Here is a 4508-nt window from a genome sequence, read left to right on the forward strand (position 1 = left end):
AAGATGTTTTAGAATTTAATGATAATGACAGCACAACATATACTTACTTATTAGACACAATGAAAGCAGTGCTAAGAGAAAAACTCATAGCTCTGAGTGCCTCCAAAAAGTAACTGGAGAAAGCATAAATTAGCAGCTTGACAGCATATCTGAAAGCTCAGAACAAAAAGAAGCAAATACACCAAAGAGGAGCATATGGCAGGAAATAATCAAACTCAGGGCTGAAGTCAACCAAGTAGAAACAAAAAGAACTATACAAAGAATCAACAAAACCAGTAGCTGGTTCATTGAGAAAATCAACAAGATAAATAAACCCTTAGCCAGACTAACCAGAAAGAATGAAGACATTATCCAAACTAACAAAATCAGAAATGAAAAGGGACACATAACAAAAAAATTGAGGATATCAAAAATCATCAGATCTACTACAAAAGCTGATACTCAATAAAACTGGAAAATCTGGATGAAATGGACAATATTCTAGACAGGTACCAAGTACCAAAGTTAAATCAGGAGCAGATAAACCATGTAAGCAGTCCCATAATGCCTAAGGAAATAGAAGCAGTCATTAAAATTCTCCAGGCTGTGGTTTGCCCTGTAGTTATCTGTATTTTGATGCTAATTCTGTTGCCCCTCGGAGGGCAGCCTAGTCAGCAATTCAGGACTCAGGTGACCTCATCAGAACCTTCTTCCATTAATTTGTAAAATAAAGGCAATAGCCAGTGATTTGGCAGGGGGAGGGAAGTTGTGGGAAGAGGAGGGAAGAGGGGGTTGGAGCAGAAGGAGGAAGATGGACCCTAGCACATGCCATGTAGAAACCAGAAGTTATGATTGATTTCATAGCTGGGTAATAGGATAGTGTAGTGGTAGATCTGCACACTCTAAGAGCGAGGTTGTATTCATATTAGTTGAGTTGTGTTTTCTTTGCACGGGCATATGTGGGTTGCAGAGGTTACTGCAACATCTCCCAACCAAAAAAATCCCAGGACCAGATGGATTTAGTACCATCAGACCTTCATAAAAGACCTAATACCAATACTCTCCAAACTATTCCACAAAATAGGAACAGAAGGAACACTACCCAATTCATTATATTAAGTCACAATTACACTTATACCAAAGCACACAAAGACTCAACAAAGAAAGAGAACTTCAGACCAATTTCCCTTATAAATATCGATACAAAAATATTCAACAATATTCTCACAAACCAAATCCAAGAACACATTAAAATGGTCATCCATCATGACCAAGTATGCTTCATCCTAGGCATGCAGGGACAGTTCAATATATGGAAATCCATCAAGGCAATACACTATATAAACAAACTAAAAAAAAACACATGATAATATAATAAGATGCTGAGAAAGCATTTGATAAAATTCAATACCCCTTCATGATAAAAGTCTTGGTAAGATCAAGAATTCAAGGCCCATACCTAAACTTAGTAAAAGCAATATACTGCAAAGCATTAGCCAACATCAAACTAAATGAAGAGAAGAAACTTGAAGCAATCCCAATAAAATCAGGAACTAGACAAGGCTGCCAACTCTCTCCCTACCTATTCAATATAGTACTTGAAGTCACAGTCAGAGCAATTAGGAAATAAAAAGAATCCAAAGGGATACAAATTGGAAAAGGAGAAGTCAAAATATCACTATTTGCAGATGATATGATAATATACTTAAGTAACCCCAAAATTTCTGCCAGAGAACTCCTACAGCTGATAAACAACTTCAGCAATTTGGCTGGATAAAAAGTTAACTCAAACAAATCAATAGCCTTCCTCTACTTAAAGGATAAACAGGAGGAGAAAGAAATTAGAGAAATGACACACTTCACAATAGTCACAAAAACATAAAATACCTGTGTGTGACTCTAACTAAGCAAGTAAAAGATCTGTATGACAAGAACTTCAAGTTTCTGAAGAAAGAAATTGAAGAAGACCTCAGAAGATGGAAAGATCTCCCATCTTTGGCAGGATTAATATAGTAACAATGGCCCTCTTGCCAAAATCTATCTACAGATTTAATGAATCTCCATCATAATCCCAAGTCAATTCTACACAGAGTTAGAAAGAGCAATTTACAAACTCATTTGGTATAACAAAAAAAACAGGATAGCCAAAACTATCCTCAACAGCAAAAGAACTTCTCGGGGAGTTACCATTACTAACCCCCAGCTGTATAGTGATAAAAACTGTATGGTATTAGTACAGAGACAGGCAGGTAGATCAATGGAATAAAATTGAAGATCCAGAAATGAAACCATACACATATGGTCACTTGATCTGTGACAAAGGAACTAAAACCATCCAGTGGAAAAAACACAGCATTTTCAACAAATGGTGTTGGTTCAACTAGAAATCAGAATGTAGAAGAATGCACATCTATTCACTCTTATTGGCCTGTACAAAGATCAAGCCCAAGTGGATCTTGGACCTCCACATAAAACCTGTAGCTAATAGAAGAGGGAGTGAAGTGGGTAGAAGCCTCAAACAAATTTCCTAAACAGAACACCAGTGGCTTATGCTCTAAGGTCAACATTTTCAACAAATGATGCTGTTTCAACTGGTGGTCAACCTGTAGAAGAATGCAAATTAATCCACTCTTATTGCCGTGTACAAAGATCAAGTCCAAGTAGTTCTTGGATCTCCTCATAAATCCAGGTACATTCTAATAGAAGAAAAAGTACAGAAAAGCCTAGAACACATGGGTACAGGAGAAAATTTCCTTAACCGAGCATCAATGATTTATGCTCTAAGATCAAGAATGAATAAATAAGACCTCATCAAATTGTTTTAGCAAGGCAAATGACACTGTCAATTTGACAAAATAGCAACCAACAGACTAGAAAAAGATATTCACCAATCCTACATCTGATAGAGGGCTAATATCCAATTTATACAAAGACTCAAGAATTTAGACTCCAGAGAATCAAATAACTCCTTTTATAAAATGGGCTTCATAGCTAAGGGAGTGTCACAAGAATCTCTTCTTCATGAAAAAGAAACAGTTCCGAATATACTGTGAGACACACTGAGGTAAAAGAGCATCATGTACCACCCCTCTCTCTTCCTAGTCTTGAAAGGAAACATTTCGACCAGAAGTGTGTGGTCTCTGCTGCAGCCCCCATCCCCCTAGTCTAGTCTGAAGATTGTCCTTAACACTGGTTTGATAGTTCATCAACATGATTTACTCATCAGTTTCACTCTGAAGAGAAATTCTCAATTCTGCATTTCATCTGATTGGACCTCATGTGCATTGCCTTCTAGGATGAGATGTGAGAGATCTGTGGAACCCTGAAAATGTGGAGGTGCTGAGGCATAACTCTGAACCTACAAATGCCCTACAGGATGCCTGGCAGTTTAGACCATTAGCATGACTACCCCTGTATGTGTCCCTACAGGTCTCAAGAGATTTTTTCCCTTTGTTTGTGTGTGATCCAGTCCAACAAATGCATCACACACAGGACAAAAGTCCAGAACAGGCACTGGAGATATGGCTCATCAGTTTGAGAATTTTATCCCAGAGGACCTAAAGGGCAATTTACAATCCTGTCACTTCAGTTCCAGGTGCAATCCAATGACCTCTGCTAGCCTCTGCTGAAATTGTATGCAAACAAACATGGGGAGGGAGAGTAGTGAGTGGGTAGGTGTGGGAGCAACCTCATCTAGGCAGGGGTTGGAGGGATGGGGTAGGGAAGGGGGATGATATTTGAAATGTAGCTACAGAAAACATCCAAAAAAAACAAAATAATTGAAAAACCTAAACAAACCCCTCTCCCTCCCTCCCAAAACCAAGAAGCTATCAAATATATTGACAAGGCCTCAGGACAAAATTATCATTATCGAGGACAACACACAAACCAACACCAACAATAATAATAAAAATATTCATCTCTCCAAAGGTGTTGGAATTCATTATCTCTGCTCTGCAGTTTTAGCTGTTGCTATATTTCAAGGAAACCAGAGGCATACAGCTCTATGGTCCCTGATTTCTTTTATACTCCCTTACTGGATGTTTTTATGTTTTGAAATGTATTAGAGAAATACTGCTGTGTTTCCCCTTTGTCCAACATGATTATTCACAGAGTAGTACATTATAATTTTAGCTAAATTTATGAGCACAAGGATACGGCAAGGATACTTTTCATCACGAAGTATGACACACTATCCTCATGGAGAGCACAGTTTCTTGTTTAGCTCTTGGTGGCTGTGAACTGATTGTGAAGCCTAAGCTGCATGGGAAACTTGCAGAAACTGCCGTTGCCTGATACTTGTGCTGTTTCTGGACTTAGAACCACACATGAATTCAGGTGGCACTTATGAGTGAAGGGTTAAAGGTCACATTTTTTACTTATAAGATTACATGAATTTATTCAACAACATTTAAAAGTGGGGAGTCAATGAGTACAATGGATAACTTTAGGAAAATAGTAAATTGATTTCAAAAACAAAAAGATAAAAAATGAATAACAAAGTTTCAAATGAAAACAAAGAAAAACAC

Source organism: Rattus rattus, chromosome 8 (genome assembly GCF_011064425.1).
Source record: "Rattus rattus isolate New Zealand chromosome 8, Rrattus_CSIRO_v1, whole genome shotgun sequence".
NCBI lineage: Eukaryota > Metazoa > Chordata > Mammalia > Rodentia > Muridae > Rattus > Rattus rattus.